The 20,737-nt window shown below is 48.3% G+C and overlaps 2 long non-coding RNA genes across 2 annotated transcripts; one reads left to right on the forward strand and one right to left on the reverse strand.

Annotated features, from left to right (window-relative positions):
* The first annotated feature begins 256 nt into the window (after window positions 1–256).
* On the forward strand, window positions 257–5,595 carry LOC139615059 (uncharacterized). Its single transcript, XR_011687208.1, has 3 exons — window positions 257–1,342; window positions 2,077–5,214; window positions 5,466–5,595. It is a non-coding gene; the product is annotated as an uncharacterized lncRNA (long non-coding RNA).
* A 1,041-nt stretch (window positions 5,596–6,636) lies between these two features.
* Window positions 6,637–7,404, reverse strand: LOC139615060 (uncharacterized). Its single transcript, XR_011687209.1, has 3 exons — window positions 7,268–7,404; window positions 6,860–6,940; window positions 6,637–6,767 (listed from the first exon to the last, which is right to left on the reverse strand). It is a non-coding gene; the product is annotated as an uncharacterized lncRNA (long non-coding RNA).
* Window positions 7,405–20,737: the final 13,333 nt, after the last annotated feature.

Raw genomic sequence — 20,737 nt, forward strand, 5'->3', positions numbered from 1 at the left:
GGGGAAAAACTGTAAAACAACAACTCCATATATGGGCAAGGATGATGACACTGTCTGGGAAACAGTAACAGCCAATCAGAGCAGCAGATGGTGGATCCAACAGGCACGAGTCAGACCGGGACCAGACAGAGAGCACAGGACGAGCTGGCCTGTTCCTGCACACACACAGACACACACACAGACACACACAGACACACACACAGACACACACAGACACACACACAGACACACACACAGAGACATACACCCACAACAACAATAACTGCGCAGGCAGGGACAGGACATCATCTGGAATCAGTTCAAACTAAATCTGTGTTTGACAAAAACAAAAAGGTACGACTGAAAAAACACACACACACACACACACACACACACACACACACACACCCACCCACCCACACACACACACACACACACACACGCACACACACTTCCCTCCATGACCTTTCCTCCAGTGTCTCCTGCCCCTTCCTCTCTGCAGCTCTGTGTTCCTGTGAAACACTGACCTGAGGACTGTGTGTGCTGGAAATCCATCATGTCATCACACAGGAATCCAGAGCTGTGAACCAATAGGAGAGCAGCCGACACAGACGGGGAGACCACCAGACGTCGCCCAGACGTCACCCACCCTCTGACGGTAACCCTGCACCACGAGGAGAAGTCCCCACTGACACTGTCGACTCTTTCCTGAACCTCAACCAAGAACCAGGAACATGTTAAAATACACAGTGGTGGAGAGGAACCAGGTACATTTACCCAAGTACGGCAGTGTTTGAGATACTTGTACTTTATTTCCATTTTCTATTCAGTTCTATTCATAAAGCATCAAATCACAACATGATGTCAAAGCTCGTCACAGAGTAAGATCAGTTTCACTGACAGAAGTTTTCAGACACTTGAATTAAGCTCAGCTTCCTCCATTTCTCTGGATCATCTCTGAGATGTTTCTACACCTGGACTGGAGGCCACCTGTGGCCAATCAGCTGACTGGACACACACCTGTCTCTATAAGGAGGAAGGAGCTGCTGCAGAGCTCAGAGACAGGATTGTGTGGAGGCTCAGTGAAGGTTCAAGAGCTCAGTGGTCTCCATCATTCTGACATGAAGAAGTCAAGAACAGCCAGAACTCTTCCAGACCTGGACCTGGACTAACTGAGACATCAGGGAGAAGGAGACCAGAACCCTGATGGTGACTCTGGCTGAGCTGCAGAGATCCTGTGTGGAGCAAAGAGAGAGAGAGGCGGGAAGAGAGAGAGACGCCACCCCCCCCACCCCATTCAATTCACATTGAATCTATGCTAAAACATAACAGAGGAAACGGAGTCATTAAACTAAGAATAATGGTGAGTTAATGATAACATTTACATTTTCTATCCTGATGTGGAGGCAGGAAAAGTTTCATGTTGCTTCAAACAAGGCCAGAAAAACTCCTTCATTAATATGTTGTTGTGTAATAATCAGTGTTTAGAACAGGACACAGTGATAATTTCATGCTTTTGAAAACAGGAAAATATGATTAAAATGGGAAAAGGCTTCATTTTAATGAAAACACGACTATGAGTGAAATTCTAACAGTAATACTCATGTAGCACATAGCATGTCATGTAGCAGAAAGATAAAGGAAATGAGAATGTGTTTCACAGTGTGATGCTGGAGCAGCCTGTCCTGTAGAGGTCAAAGTTCAGGTCAGTTAAACAGCAGATTACTGACTGATAACTGTGAAGCTGCTGAGGATGAGGAGGAAAAAAGAGAGACGTGAAGTAGAGGACAGAATAAAGACATCTTTGTCCTCTGATGTCCTGAGAAGAACTGATGACACAAACTCGTCCTTGTTAATCCTGCTGTGAGGACACGAGGACCCGGTCTGACCTCGGCGTCCTCACACTGACCCAGTCTGAACGCTGGGAAACAGAAAATCAGATCAGATCAGACCATGAGTCTGTGAACCAGGAGGCAGAAACCACATTTTATTTATGGTGTGTTGAAAGCAGGCAGGACTGATAATCAGTCCTCTGAAGGCTCTGAGCTGCTGCAGCTGTGTAATCAGCATCTCATCTACACTCATTCTCCTGGTCAGGTTCAACTTTTACTGAATATTCAGGTATAAATTCACGTCACTGACCAGGAGCGAACCGTCCTGACACGTCGTCCAGTTTCCTGAGGCTCCTGACACCAGAGACCTGGTTTACACAGTTTCAGATGAAGGTTTCTGGCACAGCTTCACCTGCTGCTTCCAGAGGTCAAACCTGATGAAGGCCACAACCCGAACCTTCGTCTCCTTAAGTCCAAGGTCAGCATCATTGTGTCTCACACAATTGTTGATCAAAAAAAAAAAGCTGATACATGAATACATAAGCTGACCCAGAAACAAGGAGCAATGAATAATTTTTCCTGCATTTCACGGTTCACACCGTCTGCCTCAATAAACACATTTCTCCTGCCATGATGATGATGATGATGATGATGATGGTGCAGCATGTGATCACAGCTGATAGAGGGTCAGCTTGGATCATCTCTATTAGCCATAATGACACACAGCCCCACCGGACCTGCTCAGTTCCCTGACCTGTTGGTTCACCTGTGACCTGTCCGGTCTCTACAGGTAACATCAAAACATCAGGTGTGTGAGTGTGAAACTGAGCTCCTGCCGTTAGCAGGACAGAAACACAGTGGTCAGAGATAAAAGTGAGGAGGCTGTTGGAATATAAACTGGAGTAAAAACTATTTTACTGTTTCTTAGCTGAAGTGAACAGTGGGTTAACCTGGATTAAAACCGTTTCATTGGTTAATTGAGTCATTAACTAACCTTAACTAGCTGCTGAACTGAAACATTTCTAAGTTAAATCAAGCTGTTTTATCGCCTTGGCAGTAGCCTTTAGCTAACCGCTAACTATTTTAGCTGTCAAATCAAGTGTTAGCTAACCTAATTTAAACCCTTAGCTAGCCTGAACTGACAGTTTAAGCTGCTAATAGCCAACCTGATCAAAAACTAATAGCTCAGTTTAGCAGTTAAGGTGATTTAGTTAATTAGTTAATTGACTAAATATAGTGACCAATTCCACTGGGTTCAGGTTAACTAACAGCTTAGTTCAGGTTTTCAGTTCAGGCTCAGTTCAGGTGCTACAGGTACAGGTTAGTTCATGGTTTAGTGACTCATTACCCGCTGTAACTGTTTAGTTTGGGTGAGCTCACAGTTTAGTTCTGGAGAGATAATGGCTCCTTCAAGCAGCTAAAACTCTTTGGTCCAGTTTGGTTAATGGCTTAGTTTAACAGTTGAACTGTTAAATTTGGATTAGCTCATGGCTAACATAGCATTTTACCAGTCATACAAGCCATTTGCTGATCTTATAATTTTAGTATGAGATACTAAATTCAACCATAATTACAGTTTAACATTTTAAGTTTTGATATGAAGAAAACACTGTATAATGTTTGTCACATAACCTACAGGTTTTTCAAAGTAATTTTTTTGCAGGGTTAAAGCCAATAAGGCTAAGAATCTGTCCAGCATTAAATACTGTAATAGTAATAATAATAATAATAGTTACTATAATAAGATGAGTGCAATCGTGCTCCACATATCTGCAATCAACTGAAATACAGTACACAGCCAAAAACACTGTGCTCCAACAACACATAATAAATGACATACAACCAAACAATACAGGGTTTTCTGTCAGAGTGTTACTGTCATTGTTCTCCAGGGAAACTTCTCTGCTGTTGATGCTCCATGTGTTCAGGCTGTGGGAGTCTCAGACAGGCAGCAGCTGGCCCAGCGAGGCTCAGCAGACCTTGACAAGATGGGGGGCTGATTGGGACGTGGGGGGATGGGAGGCTGAAGACACCCAATTAGCAGCCAGTCCTATGTTTTTAATCAAGCAGCCTGGGTCTGTGTGTTGAGGACAGATTGCAGAGCTGCAAGTGGTCAGGAGGAGTTTGGAAACTGCTCAGAGCTTCAGCTTTAACATCTGTCAGTGGGATGCTTCAGACTGCAAACCACTGCTCTTTGTATTGTTATTGTTCATGTTTCTATACATTCAGACCATATCTCCCATCAGTCCTGTGCAGCTCTGGCCTCCCTCATTATCACTAAATAGGATAAACACACTGGAGGTGATTTGTTTTTCAGCCTTTCACTCGTTCAACCATCTGCTGTGACAGAAGAAGAGCATTAACCTCGCTCTGTTCCCGCTGCAGAGGAACCAAGTCTGAGTGTTGGATAAAGTATGAAGTTTAACAGAAGACAGACATTTAAAAAACATGTTGCAATAAGTCAAAGTTACAACTTTTCTCTTGTAAAAACTCCACTTCTGATAATGTTCTCACTTTATTCTGATGATGCTATTGTTTCATAATGTAACAGTAAAAACTGGATCCGGAGCAGATTCACACAGACTCAGGAACAGATGGTGAGATATAATAAAGATGCTTTTATTAACAAACACCACAGGAAATATGAGAGAGTATGAGTCCTTCAGGATTTGGGTTAGGGGCTCAGGGGTTTGGGCACAGATGAATCCAGTGAGGGTGGTCTGGTGAGTTTGCAGCGTGGAGGTGAAAGGTGAGTGTGAGAGACACAGGTGAGCACAATCTGAAGAATAACGAGAAGCAAACACAAAGTTTTCTTCACTAGAGTCAGAGGCGGCCTGCAGAGAGTTACCACAGTGAAGCACTAGTTACCACTGCTACTCTTAAAACTACTTTCTTTATTCAGCCAAATACTCAGTCTTAGATTTTAGTCCACAGAAGTTCTAAATGTTAAAAAAAACCTCCTGAGACACTTCTTCTTCTTTATCTGATGCTGTTTTCTGTGCATGTGTCTGATACTGTTCATATCAGGTTAAACCCACATTTCTTTGGTGAATCTGTCTCAGTCTGACGTTCAGAAACAGAATTCTGGAGGACGTCATTTCAGTGGATGACCAAATATCTGCTCAGATTCCACTCTTGGTCCACATCCTCCATGTCACTGAGTAAAAGAGGAGTGTGGTGGTACCTGACTCCTCCTCCTCCTCCTGGGAGACGTCATGACAGCCAGAGCTCGATGTTTTGGCTGCTCCCAGCTTCCTGGTCTCTGCTGGTGGATAAACAGACAGTGATCAGACTCCAAGCAACACAGGAAAAGCTTTATCATCAGCCCCAAACCTACACTGAGCATCTCCCACTGACCCCGACAGACCTGGTTCCTCTGACCCCACAAACATGAAACACATCAGTGAGTCTCACTGTTGTTCTGTTCCCCATCAAGCTGCATCCCTCATCTGCCCATTAATAATGTTGTAAATGAAGCATTTTAATTGCGTTCTGTGGGGATCATTTATTGAGGACGAGGTATTAATATACAAATCAATTATATGAAGGTCTTATTCAACTAAATTAAAAACTCCCAGAAGCCATCCCTCAATACAAACCTGACGTTTTCAGGTAAGTTGCTGATCCCTGACAGTATCTGTGTCTCACCCTCAGCTCTGCAGGGACTCACCTGTGATTCATCAACATGCTAATGAACGCAGTGTCAGACAGACTGACACAGACGTCACCCCCCCATAATGTTTCCATCAACAACAACATGAGGCAGAGTCACTGAGGGCTGAGGTCACAAACGGAGCCGACTGGATCCCATTTGTCCAGGTGTGTGAGGACACTGGTGAGAGACAACACTCTCCCAGTTCTCCCAGCTCCGTCTCAGGTCCTAATGTCTTCCTGCCTTTGTCCTGGGGAGAAGTGAGCGTGCAGCAGCCTTGACTCTGACTCTGATCTCTCCTCACAGTCTGCTCTCTTCTATTCTCCTCCCAGTTTGCTGGCGCTGCTGTTCAGGCGGTGCATTGTTGTCCTGATGTGAATGCTCGCCGCCGCTCGTCGCAGCCTTTCTCAGGTCGACTCAGAGTCACAATGGTCTTTTGTCCTGGAAACAGTGGACACTTCCTCTCCTCCTCCGTGTCCTTATCATCCAGATGCTGCAGCACAAACGTCCTGCTGACGAATGGGAAAAAAACTGAGACAAACTGGGACAAAAGTCAAAACGGCTGAAAACCGACAATGAGCTGCAGAATTGAAATGGTCCACAATCATCTCATCACTTTTCTTTTCCATCAGGAGGAATGAGCCGCCTGACGTCCTCTGTTCAACATTCACAGCATTGTTTTATTCTCTGATACAAACCACACACACACACACACACACACACACACACACTGTCTTCCAGCCTGTTTCACAGGACCCGGGGAAAATGAAATGTCATGTTTGTTGTGTGACGTGAAAAACACCACAACACTGTGCTGAGCTGGTCTGTTTACACGCCACAGTTTTTATAGTTTCTCCAGTGGAAACCTGAGTGTGGGTGTGGACCTGGTCTACGAGGGTGTGGCCGGTCTGGTCTGGTCTACGGAGGATTTTTGCTTTGCTGTTCCCGCCCTTTCTGCTGCTTCGCCAAGTGCAGCTCTTTTTTAACACACACAACATTAACATAACACAATTAACACACATGTTTTACAACAGTGGCCTCAGGAGCCCAGGATGAATTTTAGTCCATGACTCCCCCTCGTTGTAGTTTGTGTGGTTGCCATGGTGACGCAGCGAGCTGCAGCAGCAGGTTGAACGGAGCCGTGCGTCCTCCCAGAGGAGAGGTTAGAGGGGTTCACACACACCTGAGGAGGAGATGTCACACAGGTCTCCACATGGAGCAGAGAGAACAGCTTCAGGTTCTGACTCTGCAGCCTGAACAGACCCTCACAGGACCGAGACTGGAGGACTGGATCTTATGTGTCTCTGCAGGATCCAAACAAGTTTCATAGAATATCTGTTTTTAATGCTTAAAATTTCCTGCATATTTGAAATAGTGCACACTCACAAACACTGACCATGTAGGGCTGCTAGTCTCTTCCCTCTGCAGCCTCTCCGCCCTGCAGACTTCTGGGAAACGAGGCCTCCAGGATCTGGACCTGGATCAGACAGAGACGGTCTGTTTACAGCTGGAGCTGGTTCAGACTGTGCAGAGTGAACAGCACGTGTCTCTGTGACAGAGCTCGCTGTCTCTGCTTCATCACCACATTAGAAAAGTTTCACATGTTCGTGCTGGTGTTTCACTGTGTGTGTCTGTGCACTGACTGACAAACACCATCGTCATCTGCCTCCACATCACTGACAGCTGATGTGTCTCTGACGTCACGCCTGCACACCGGTCTGTTTGTTTACATGTGGACAGGCCTCAGGTGACCTCAGGTGAGACACCACTCTGTCTGTGGACGTACCTGACAGCATCCACATACCTGTTTAACCCTGAGAGCACGTCACGCTGACAGAGGAGCCGCTGGTGCAGACTGACAGACTGGTGACACAGTGAGTGAGCAGGTCTGCAAGTGTGGCTCCGTCAGACTCCACCCAGCCTGTTTCACTTGCTCCTGTCAGCAAAACATTAACACAGTGATGCATGTTCTTTATTCAACCAATCAGCTGACTGCTCTTCTGACAGGTTTGGCTCAGATGTCATGTAATCAGATGTGAGTATTGTTAATGTGTGTGTTTCCCAAAGTGTTGAACTGCTCCTTTAAATCTCACAGACAGACGTTCACCATTGAAAACACACACACACGCACACACACACACACACACACACACACAGGTGAGAACAGGTTGGCCGTGTTGACGTAGCGACAGGTTAAAAATAGAAAACACATCTGTTCTCTGCTCGTTGACATGAGGCCTAAAATATGAGTGTAAATATTTATCACCACTCGGCCTGGAGCATCAACTGCTAGGCTAACATGCCAATGATGGAGTGTATTAGGAGACAGTTGTGATATCTGTGTTTGTGTGTGCCTCCTGTTGTTTGCAACAATAATGACTCTCAGCATTAGCATTAGCATTAGCCTCCTCCCTGAAAGCACACACAGAGCAACTTTGGGGGGGGGGGTCACTGACCACGCCTCGCCCCCACCCACCTGTGTGTCTTCTGTCTGTGCTGGTGTCTCTGACAGTGACGAGGAGGTGAAGAAGGATTAGGTTTGAACCAGTGCAGCCCAATCTGCGCTGTTCAGGTGTAGCAGACCAGCTGCAGCTTCAACACAGTGATAACACACAGACAACACAACAACACACAACGAGATGAAAACAGCTCAAAACGCACTGGACACGTCCTCATCTGTCACATTACACCTCGCGACAGTGTGTGTGTGTGTGTGTGTGTGTGTGTGTACAGCCCACAGGTATAATTTACTTTCACTTACTGTTTGCTCCTGTGTGTTTGCATTTACAGTAACTGCAGTGTGAGTCAGTGTGTGTCTGTCTGTGCAGCTGACACAACACAAACAACTAAAATCATTAAAGCTCCAGATTTTAATTTCTCCAGTGTTTTATTGAAGTGTTGACGTCCAAACCAACCAACCAAAAACCATCTCAGTGTAGTTTTACATCTCCTCTCTCAGGCTTCTCTCTGGAGCTCTAGTAACAACAGGTCGGTGAGCCAGTCAGAAGAGAGGATCTGAGCCTCTCCTCTGATTGGCTGACTGTTTTCTGAGTGACCTAATAAAAATACAGCAGATTTCAGGTAAACACTCAGAGAAACCAAATCCTGCAAGGTTGGATGGAGGGTCCAGGTGGGCGGGGCTTGGCTGAGAGCGGTGACTGCTTTGTTGTGACATCACAAAGTTGCACAAGTCCTGACGGCTGGTTTTAAGGCTCAGTGTCTGAATACAGGCTGTGTGCATTTCTCTGTGGACTGAGGCTTTGATACTTTCACAGTATTAATATAGAACCTAGACCTGCTTTATAATCACAAACACATGGACATCTACCTTTAGACTGGGTGGAGCTTTGGCGCTTAGTCCAACAGTAAAACTTTATGGAGACATAGCCAAAGCTGAAAACCTTAAAACACTAAGTCAAACTTGACAAATGCATCTAAAACCTTAAAAGAAAAAAACAAAGACTTTATTGAAAACTTTATTGTTCAGTCTGTGATTTACAGTTGTTCAGTTGTATAAATCTAGAAGCAGCTTAGGATCTGCTGCAGGTCCAGGTCCATCACCTTCTGTCCATCACTCAACCAACCAACCACCAACATCCAACTGAGCCCCTCCCATCCACCCCTCCCCCCCACCCCCCACCCCTGTTTCTGCTCCTCCACCTCACCACAGTCAGCCCCTCTTTTTATTTTCACTCTGTGGGTTTGGATGTTGGGGAAGACTTAACTAAATATAGACTATAATAGACCCCGGCTGCCACCACAACAGCCCCCAGCCCATCCCAACACACGCCCCTGCCTGACCAGCAGCAGCTCTCCTAACTGAACCCCTGAAGACCTTCCTCAAACCACCACCACAGACCCCACCCTGCACGCTGCTGCCATTTCAGGGGGAGGGGCTCCGACCACAGTTCACCACTGGATCCCCTGAGGGAGGCCTCCATCACTGTGTCACCAAAATACACTTTTGAGGGGGGGGGGCTTAAACAGAAGAAAATAAGAAGAGAGGAAGAGGAGAAGTCATGATGTTGGTTTGAACATGATCGATCAGTTTCATTGGGAAACAGAGAATCAGGACCCGGCTTTAATTAACCTGTGGGTCCACAGGTGAGGTGAGTTACCTGGGGGTTACCTGACTGACTGTGGCTGCTGCTGGGGAGCAGAGCTTCTCACTTCCAACAGCATTTTGAGGGTTAGAATTAGGTTTAGGTCAGAGTCAGGGAATCAGTGAGTGTCCTCACAAAGATATGACTACAGGTGTGTGTGTGTGTGTGTGTGTGTGTGGAGGGGAGGAGGAGGGGGCTCAGGTGTGCAGTCACCAGGTGGTAGCTGCTCAGCTGTAAATATTGGACTTCAGCCTCACACCAGATCCTGGACTCAGTTCTCACAGTCAGTCTCAGTCCAGCCCTGTATCTTTGAAACCTGTTTCAACCTCAACCCCCCCTTCCCTTGTTTTACCTGTTCAGCTCTGCCCAGGTTCAGGATCAGGATCAGGATCAGGACCAGGACCAGGACAAGGACCAGGACCAGGATCAGGATCAGGTTCAGGTTCAGGTTCAGGTTCAGGACCAGGATCAGGACCAGGACCAGGACCAGGATCAGGATCAGGACCAGGACCAGGACCAGGATCAGGACCAGGACCAGGACCAGGACCAGGACCAGGATTAGGATCAGGTTCAGGTTCAGGACCAGGATCAGGATCAGGACCAGGATCAGGTTCAGGATCAGGATCAGGATCAGGATCAGGATCAGGTTCAGGACCAGGACCAGGACCTGGATTAGGATCAGGTTCAGGTTCAGGATCAGGATCAGGATCAGGATCAGGATCAGGATCAGGATCAGGACCAGGATCAGGATCAGGATCAGGATCAGGATCAGGTTCAGACTGATTCACTGTCGTTCAAACATGAACCTGTGGGACATCAACACAACAACCTGCAGAGCTGCACAGACAACAGCACACACACACACATACACACACACACACAGTGTGTTGGGAAAGCACACATGATGAGGCCTGTCCCTCAGTGGGAAGAAGAAAATGTGTGGATAGCGTGCAACACAAAAACATGTGATCCAAAAATATGTCCCAAAAAAACAAGACCTGCAGGAACACACACACACAGCCTCAGAGTGACTCATGCTGGTTTCATCACACACAGTCGAGTGTTAAGTCAGAAAACTCCCACAGCAGACTTCAGGCTTCGCCCTGCAGCCGACAGACGCAAACACACACACACACACAGCGGACAGACGACACTCAGAGCCCTGACTCAGACCAGAGCTGACCCGCTTCAGTCAGCTTTAAATAGCCCGGGTCCAAATGTCAGCGTGGTCTGACGCCAGACAGAGGAGAGCCACCGTCAGACAGGGAGCTCCATCTTCACGTCTGCAGCCACTGAGGCGGGAAAACTGAGAGTGTGTCAGAGCTGAGCTGGCAGTCTGAGCTCAACCAGACTAAACATCTCACTCCCCTTGTCTCTGCACGTGTGTGAAGAAACCTTCACTAGAAAACAAGTTCGTACATAAACAAAAAGCTACCTGCAGTTTGTGAGGACCCCAGGCTGAACCTGATGCAGCCTCTGTCTTTTCCACTGGTCAGAAACCTGCTGAGGCCTGCTGACATCAGGAAAAGGCTCCGATCAACATCCACACCCGGGTCACATGACTGCAGTGGTCACAGGTATTTACCAGCTCCAGCTCCAACCAGCAGTGATGTAAACACAACACCCAGGGGAACATCCTAATCTTATTTAGAGCAGAGACCCTGTCACCTGTCCAGGTGCTGTTACACCAGAGAAACCACAGCTACACCTTCAGCTGAGAGTGAGCTGCAGCCCTGAGATAAGTTTCAAAAACAAACAATCACTGAACTCGTCTGGCAGTGTAAAAGGATTCAGCAGGTTTACCCTCAGTTCAAAAACCGTTTTAAAGCTGTTGATGAGGGAAAAACGGAGCTGCTCTCAGGTGACTTTAGGATTAACAACAAACTCCATCCAGCAACATGATCCTACAGGTGAATCAACACCTGAACACATTACGACCTTCATTCACTGCAGGACTGACTGATGTCACTGAGTGTTCCTAATAAACTGGCTCTGTCTCACAGCAACTAAGTTACACAAGTGATATCTGATGATGCCTGAAGGAAGATTCCTGCTGGTCAGAGCAGGTATTTCAGTATGAGGGTAGAAGAAGAACACAGTGTAAGGAGGATCTGTCTGAGTTCACCTGAGCTGCAGGTAAAGCTTCACGAATCACTGTCATCATCAGGGACAGAAACATCACTCCTGGCTGCAGTTTGGCTCTGAGTCAGAGCTCTGTTTCCCACACAGGCCCACCCAGAGAGCTGCAGAGCTGCAGCAGCCACACTGAGAGCTGCAGCTGCTGGGAGGCTGCCGGCCTTGGTCTCTCTGCCCTCCTGCACACGTGTGCAGTTGTTCTTCTTTCTAGTCCACCTGGAGGAAGGTGAGGCTGCACAGAGCCTCAGAGGAATAAGTCTGAGGTTTTCAGCTGCTGCGGTGACTGAATGAAAACGTCGCTTCTGTTCTGTCGAACAATGAAACACTTTAGTTTCTGTTGGAGCAGATTCACTGTGACTCACATCGTTTCTCACGTTCCTTCACTTCTGCTTCAGTCTGAGTCCTGTGGGTGCAGTGAGGGCTCAGGTCCAGTCCAGGTCCAGTCCAGGTCTTTGGACCGGTCTCATGTTGACCTGGGTCATCTGAGGGACGCAACCTTTCCGTGCTCAGACCGAACACCTGTGCTCGTTTACCTGAGGAGGTGTGAAACAGTCAGAGACAGCACAGAGGTCAGAGAGGTCATGACCCCCAGAACTCCCAGCATGCTGAGCAGACACTGCTCACCTGTCACCATCTAACACACACACACACACACACATGCACACACACACAGAGGCCATGTCCTGTCTGCTGGTTCGTCAGTGGTGCATGATGGGAAACTGCCTCAGCTCAAGTTCTATTATTTTTTATGAAGTTATTTTCATTATTGATTAAACTGATTATCTTCATTTATATTTTTGTCTCTAAAGAAGAGAGATGATGATGATGACGTCTTCTAATTTGACATAAAACAGATGAAAACCATTGAGGAGTTGCTTGTTGTGACTAAAACGATTATTGATTATTGATCTCAAAATCAAGGCCTTAAACCGAGTCACAGTCGGTTTAAGGCCTCAGGTAGAGGATGGCAAGATCTCTCTCTCCCTCTCTCTCTCTCACTCTCTCTCTCTATCTCACTCTCTCTCTCTCTATCTCACTCTCTCACTCTCGCTCTCACTCTCTCACTCCCCCTCACTCACTCTCTCTCTCTCTCACTCCCTCTCTCTCTATCTCTCACTCTCTCTCACTCCCTCTCTCTCTCTCTCTCACTCTCTCTCTCTCACTCCCTCTCTCTCACTCCCTCTCTCTCTCTCACTCTCTCTCTCTCCCTCTCTCTCTCACTCTCTCTCTCTCTATCTCACTCTCTCACTCTCGCTCTCACTCTCTCACTCCCCCTCACTCACTCTCTCTCTCTCTCACTCCCTCTCTCTCTATCTCTCACTCTCTCTCACTCCCTCTCTCTCTCTCTCTCACTCTCTCTCTCTCACTCCCTCTCTCTCACTCCCTCTCTCTCTCTCACTCTCTCTCTCTCACTCTCTCTCTCTCCCTCTCTCTCTCTCACTCTCTCTCTCTCTCTCTCTCTCACTCTCTCTTTCTGTCTCTCTCTCACTCCCTCTCTCTCTCTCTTTCTCTCTTTGGGGGGGGTCTCCTCCTGTCTCAGAGTCAACACCTCCGAGTTTTAAGTCTCTGAAGGACTTGAGGTGTGATTTTGCCTCCAGCTGCCGACCCTGCTGAGGGGGGGTCAGAGGGGTCAGAGGGGAAACTGATCTGCCTCAGATCTGAAGCATCAGAACCAGAACCAGACCACAGAGAACCAGAGTTCAGGACTACACTGTCTGAAACCCCCCCAGCTGATTGCTGTTTGATATTTACAGCCCCTGATGTGATGACACTTGGGAGTAAGCCTGTTTCTGATTGGCCCGGGACTCTGGGAGTTTCAGGGCCCCGGGGGACACGAGAGCCCCTCCCACACTGGACATAAACACCCACCAACATCTGGCTGAAGTGACTCTGCAGTGGTCACAGGTGTTTAGCTCCATCACACCTGGGTGGACACCAGGCGTCACCGCGGTAACAGGCTGCGCTGCTGCTGTCTACTGTTTCCTGACAGGTAAACAGGTAAACTCATCCAGTGGTGATGTGAGAGGATAAGACACACGCACACACACACACACACACACACACACACACACACACACTAATGTAAACAGGGTGTTGGTTGCAGGCTGCTGCTACACAATCCACAACAAAGACACTTGATTTGTGTAATTATTGTGTTGAAAGAAGATGATTTGCATTGGAAATGGATTCACAGAGGTGGGGGTTGGGTGGGCGTGGGGGTGGGTGTGGGATTGTGGGGGGGTGGGGGTGGGGGGGGGGGGGGGGGTTGCTAACTCTGTGTCCTGACCCCATTAACAGGTTAATGTAGCAGCTACAGTTTCAAATGATGTCCTGTTAATTAATGTCAAACACAGTTTATCTCTAATTACAGATGAACTCAGTCAGAGTCTGAAGACTGAAGCTTCCAGTGAAATGAGTCCTGAAGGATTATTTCTCATCACTATCTTTTTTTATTATTTTCAATAAAAATCAACTTTACAAGATGATTTTTTGTTTTTTGTTAATTTCAACATCCTCACACTCACATTGGTGTTAAACCAGGCTGAGCTCAGCTGCAGCTTCATTCAGCCAGAGCTTTACAGAGACATGGACATTAACAACAGAACATTAAGAACATTTAAAACAATAACAACACATTAGAATAAATAACAATATGTAAATGAGTCACATCAAGATGACATGAACTCAGCTGAGATACAAACAGATGTTAGATCAGTGTGTGATGACTGAGCTGCAGAGCCTCAGGTGTTCAGGAAGCTGGTTCCACAGGTGAGGAGCCCAGGAACTAAAAGCTGCTTCTCAGCTCAGGGTCTCACTGATTTCTCCTGTGACCCCTCAGTGGGCCCTGAGCCACAGTTTGAGAGCCACAGATTTATGTTTGTGTTGCACAGATCAGAGGAGGAGCCAACTGTATCTAACACATTTGAATCCCTGCTGCGTGTCTGAGTGTTGTGTCTGTGGCCCGGGACGCTCCTGGACTGTCAGTGTTGTCACATGCCTGCAGCATTCCTCACATTCCTCTCCGGCTGCTCAGCAGGAACGCAGCACGGCGGCAACACCCAGAAAACCATCCCGCCGCCGCAGCCGCCTGCAGCTGGGCCCTGGAGAGAAATCCATTTATGGAAAAGGTCTGATGGGTGATGAAGCCTGCAGCCTGGGATGTGTTTGATGTTTGGTTCAACAGCGCTGACTGACAGAAAACTGACTCTAGATCTGTGCAGACGTAGGACAACAGGGTCTGTCTGAAACAGTCTGAAACTGAAGATATTGTAAAAGTGTCTGATTTCTGAGTGAGGTCTGGTGGTGGAAACACTTCTCAGACGCTTGAATCATTGTCTGTAAATGTTGTGTGGGAGTCACACTTTGTGAATCCAGTCTGCAGACTCTGTGTGGTCCCCCTCTGGTCTCTGAAGGGACGGATTAAAGTCTGCAGTTTGGGTTTACCACATGTCTGGAGCCAGAAAAGCCTCATTTAGGCAGAGACGGGTGGAGCCAACGTGGAGCTGAGGTGGAACAGCCGCACACAGCTCGGTCTGATAGGACCAGACCTAATATGACTTTTTCTGTTTTTCAGCTCTGGTTGATCCAGGACTTCAGGATCTCTCAGTGAGGCAACATGTGAGGCCTCTCACTGAGTCCAGACCCAAGTCAAATCTGCAGCAGGTCAGAAACTGACCTGAACCTTTTTAAATCGTCTGCATCAACGGGAACTGCACATCATTACATTTACTAGAACACCCATGATGCCCTGCAGCGGGCTGATGAGGGACAGTCTGGTCCTGCTCAGACTCGTCAGTCTGTTGTTTTCTCTCTGTCATTAATCAGCTCATTTACATGACGTTTGCATGTGATTTGCATGAGGAGACACCTTCCTGATTCTTCTGTCTGTCGTCTCCACTCTGCACCTGAAACCAGATGCAGCCTGGTTCTTATTCACAGCAGCTGACGGGTGGTGGTGGTGGTGGTGGTGGTGGTGGTGGGGGGGGGGGGGGTTAAGACATCTCATCTCAGATAATAAAGTGATGCTGTGTGGATTCAGCTCCCCCCCCCCCTCCCCCCCCCCCCCCACCCCACACACACACACACACACACACACATGTCCCTGATCTGCTCATGTGCAACATCTACAGGCTGTGAGATAAAGTTTGACTCAATTCTCACATGATTGATAATGAAAACTGTTGATCAGTGTGAAGTTTTCCTGATAAAAGGAGAAAAGATTCATCAGCAGAGTAACAGTGAGTCAGAGGGACAAGCCCGAGCTCACAGACACAACACACCCAGGAACACAGCTCAGTTTTCATCACACACACCGTCCTCCTCTCCTGTCTGCACAACAGAGTGCACACACACACACACAGACACACACACACACACACACACACACACACACACACACACACAGACACACACACACACACACACACACAAACACACAAACACACACACACACACTCACAGACACACACACACAGACACAGATAAACAACATCTGGACAGACGAACCTGGTCTGAGCCAGCAGACGTTCACTGTTGCATGAGGCTGAACTGTCAGAGGAGGAGAAGAAGAAACTCTGCTGCAGGAACAAAGACTCAGCTCAGAGGTTCACTGCCACAGAAACCACACGGATCGACCTTTAAATCACAAATCACAGCAATGAGCTCCTCAGGCTCAGCAAACTGTCGCAGGGGACATGAGTCTGTGTTCAGACTGTTCTCCATGTTGTTTCACCACTGGTAGTCCAGGCTGATAAGAGCCAATCAGGAGCCACCGTGGGCGTCCACGTCATCGTTTCCAAAGGTCTCTGTTTGTCTCCGTCCACACTACAACACAACCTGGAGTTTTAGACTAAAACGGGTCCAGCAGCGTTTCTGAAAGTCTCTGTTTTAGAGGCTGAAGACTCTGGAGGAGAGTGGACGGAGGAGGAAACAGAGAAGAAGAGACGAGTTTAAAACTAAAACGCAGAAGAAGAGATGAGTTTTAACTGAAATGGGTCTGTGTGGGCGGAGCCTGAGTGTCTGCTGCTGCTTAGGTTTATGTTATGGTGAGATCAGGTTTGGGTTTAGTTTAGGTTAGCTTTAGGTTTGGTTTAAGTTAGGGTTAAGTTAGCAGTGGTTATACTCACCTGTGATGGTAGAACAGAGAATATCTGAGGTTTTCAGTTGGGGCTTTTACACACGTGTCTTTTATAATGAAGGTCTGATATTTCAGTTGTGGGACTTTGCGACTGCAGCAGTGACTGAAACCTGATTGGATGTTCCAGGAGGCGCAGGTGTGTCGTCTGTGTTTCCTCCTGAGTCCACACATTTAGTGAAATTAGACTTTGATCACTTCCCTCATATCATCCTCCTGGAGCTGTGTGTGGTGATGAGGTGACTGCTGCAGAAATGAGAGAAATCCCAGCGAGAGGTTTGATCAGTGAACCCCCCACCCCCACCCCACACACCCAGCATCTTAAACACTGAGCAGATTCTTCTTCATGTTCAGTTTCTCAGGATTTACCGTCTGGATCGTACGACTGTTTTTCTGACCGATGAATTGTTTATGTTATCAGACTACTTCCTGTTTCCTGCTGCCTCTCAGACAGACGTGGGATTGTTTGCCCTGATGAGTGCCGTTATAACGAGCAGGTAATCAATAACTTCCTCCACTCACCTTCTAATCAGCAGCAAACTTTCCTGGAAATATTCTGGTAATTTATAACTAAACACCCAAAAAATCTTTAGGAAACTCTGAGGAAAGTTTCCAGTAAATCCAGCGTCAACAGTGTGACGTTTTAAAGCCCTGAACCTCGTTAGCTGATTAAAGAGCAGGACTGGAGTTCGGAATGAACTGACAGAGCTGTTGTTTTACTCACCGCTGAGTCTTTGTGAAACCAAACCACAGACTCTGATCTGAGTCCAGAATCTAAACCAGATCACAGGAAACAGAAGCCTTTTCCTTATCAGCTTCTCTCTGCCTCATCCTCTCATTAACCCCCAGCTGGCGGGGGGGGGGGTCGGTCTGATCTGAGTCACACAGGAGTTACTCACTGACACTTTCTCAGGAGGATGATTCAGCTGAAGTGATGAAAGTCTCGTTTCACCGACCACAGGGAGGGGGCTTTTATTGTGGCGGGGTTAACCACAACAAGTGATTCCTGCCACGCGCTCTTCCGCCCACTCCACCCTTCAAACGCTGAGCACTCACACAGAGCCAGTACAGTCACAGGTCTCTGGAGGATCCGGGTCCTCTGATGGTTCCGAAACCACATCCATCAGATCCAGAGACACACAAAGAAACAAACGACAGAAAATCATGGATTCATAGACGTGATCCACGCTGCAGCAGTCACACAAATACTCTTCAGTGCAAAGAGGTCAAAGTTCACTGGACCAGGGACGGACCGCTGAACAGGTCCACCAGACACAGACCAGGTCTGAGGGGTCCAAAGAGACACACAACGACCACAAGGAGACACAGAAAGACAAAAATGACACAAAGCTACCACAGGAAGGTCTGGACTACTCTTGTTAACCTGTCACCAGACCAGACCACATCAGACCGGACCAGACCAAACCAGACCGGACCGGACCAGACCAGACCAGACCAGACCAGACCAGACCAGACCAGACCGGACCAGACCACATCAGACCAGACCAGACCAGACCAGACCAGACCACATCAGACTGGACCAGACCAGACCGGACCGGACCAGACCAGACCAGACCAGACCAGACCGGACCGGACCGGACCAGACCAGACCAGACCAGACCAGACCACATCAGACTGGACCAGACCAGACCGGACCAGACCAGACCAGACCACATCAGACCGGACCAGACCAGACCAGACCGGACCAGACCAGACCAGACCAGACCAGACCGGACCGGACCGGACCGGACCAGACCAGACCAGACCACATCAGACCGGAACCAGACCAGACCAGACCGGACCAGACCAGACCAGACCGGACCGGACCGGACCGGACCGGACCAGACCAGACCAGACCAGACCACATCAGACCGGACCAGACCAGACCAGACCAGACCAGACCAGACCACATCAGACTGGACCAGACCAGACCGGACCGGACCAGACCAGACCAGACCAGACCAGACCAGACCGGACCGGACCGGACCAGACCAGACCAGACCAGACCACATCAGACTGGACCAGACCAGACCGGACCAGACCAGACCAGACCACATCAGACCGGACCAGACCAGACCAGACCGGACCAGACCAGACCAGACCAAACCAGACCGGACCGGAACCAGACCAGACCAGACCGGACCAGACCAGACCAGACCGGACCGGACCGGACCGGACCGGACCGGACCAGACCAGACCAGACCACATCAGACCGGACCAGACCAGACCAGACCAGACCAGACCACATCAGACCGGACCAGACCAGACCAGACCAGACCGGACCGGACCGGACCAGACCAGACCAGACCAGACCAGACCAGACCGGACCGGACCGGACCGGACCAGACCAGACCAGACCAGACCACATCAGACTGGACCAGACCAGACCGGACCAGACCAGACCAGACCACATCAGACCGGACCAGACCAGACCAGACCGGACCAGACCAGACCAGACCAGACCAGACCGGACCGGACCGGACCGGACCAGACCAGACCAGACCACATCAGACCGGAACCAGACCAGACCAGACCGGACCAGACCAGACCAGACCGGACCGGACCGGACCGGACCGGACCAGACCAGACCAGACCACATCAGACCGGACCAGACCAGACCAGACCAGACCAGACCACATCAGACCGGACCAGACCAGACCAGACCAGACCGGACCGGACCAGACCAGACCAGACCAGACCAGACCACATCAGACCGGACCAGACCAGACCATGTTAGCAGCGTGCTCGTGTTGTTTTCCTGCAGCTCTACCTGTCTGCCTCCTCCGGAGCTGGTGACTCACTCCGGGTCACACACCAGCCCAGTCTCCCAGAAATCAACTCTATATATCACTAAACGTCTCCAGTTGTTTCCCCAGTTGTTGTCTGTGGTGCACAGGTGAACATTTCATCCTCCTTCTGTTCCTGGTGGTCGTCATCATCAGAGATTCCACGTCCGTCTCCTGTGATCTCAAACTATGAACAATATAAATGCAGCTTAAACTTTCTGTTTTCTGAGTGAGCCAATACAAATACAGCAGATTTCAGGTAAACACTCAGAGAAACCAAATCCTGCAGGGTTGGATGGTGGGTCCAGGTGGGCGGGGCTTGGGGCGTGAGAGCGGTGACTGCTTTGTTGTGACATCACAAAGTTCCAGAAGTCTTGACGGCTGGTTTTAAGGCTCAGTGTCTGAATACAGGCTGTGTGCATTTCTCTGTGGACTGAGGCTTTGATACTTTCACAGTATTAATATAGAACCTAGACCTGCTTTATAATCACAAACACATGGACATCTGCCTTTAGACTGTGTAGAGCTTTAAGAAAAGATAAACTAGTCCAACAGTAAAACTTGATAGATGTGTCAACACTGAAATGTTACAGCCATGAAACAGTTAGATGCTGACGGAGTCACCACATGTGGACGTTGTCGTCAGGAGCAAAGATTCTGCTGAAAAACAGATTCAGTGAGTTTTTACTGATTCATTTTCAACATTTCTGCAGCTCGTGATGAAAACAACTAAACAAATGTAATTGCTGTTGGACACTGTGTGTGCGTGTGTGTGTGTCTGTCTGTCTGTGTGTGTGTGTGTGTGTGTGTGTCTGCCCCCCCCCCAACAAGGTCTTTGCTGTAAAGAGATTAGTCTCACTGCAGGAGTCTCAGGTAGCATTAGCATTAGCATCAGTGTGACATCATCAGCTGACTGACGGACATTTACATTCAGCTCTGTTTGCTTTAACGTCCTTGTTTCCTTCATTCGTATTCACGTCAGCTGCTCATTGATCACAGCTCCCTGCTGATCAGTGACGTGTGATTGACTGTGATCAGCTGTGATCAGACCTCAGGGTATTGATCAGAGAAAAGATTTCACAACTTCAAAGGACCAACATCAACTGGTTTTTATA

This window comes from Trachinotus anak, unplaced genomic scaffold (assembly GCF_046630095.1).
Source record: "Trachinotus anak isolate AG129_WGS33_773 ecotype Australia unplaced genomic scaffold, CSIRO_AGI_Tana_v1 ptg000040l, whole genome shotgun sequence".
In the NCBI taxonomy this organism is placed as follows: domain Eukaryota; kingdom Metazoa; phylum Chordata; class Actinopteri; order Carangiformes; family Carangidae; genus Trachinotus; species Trachinotus anak.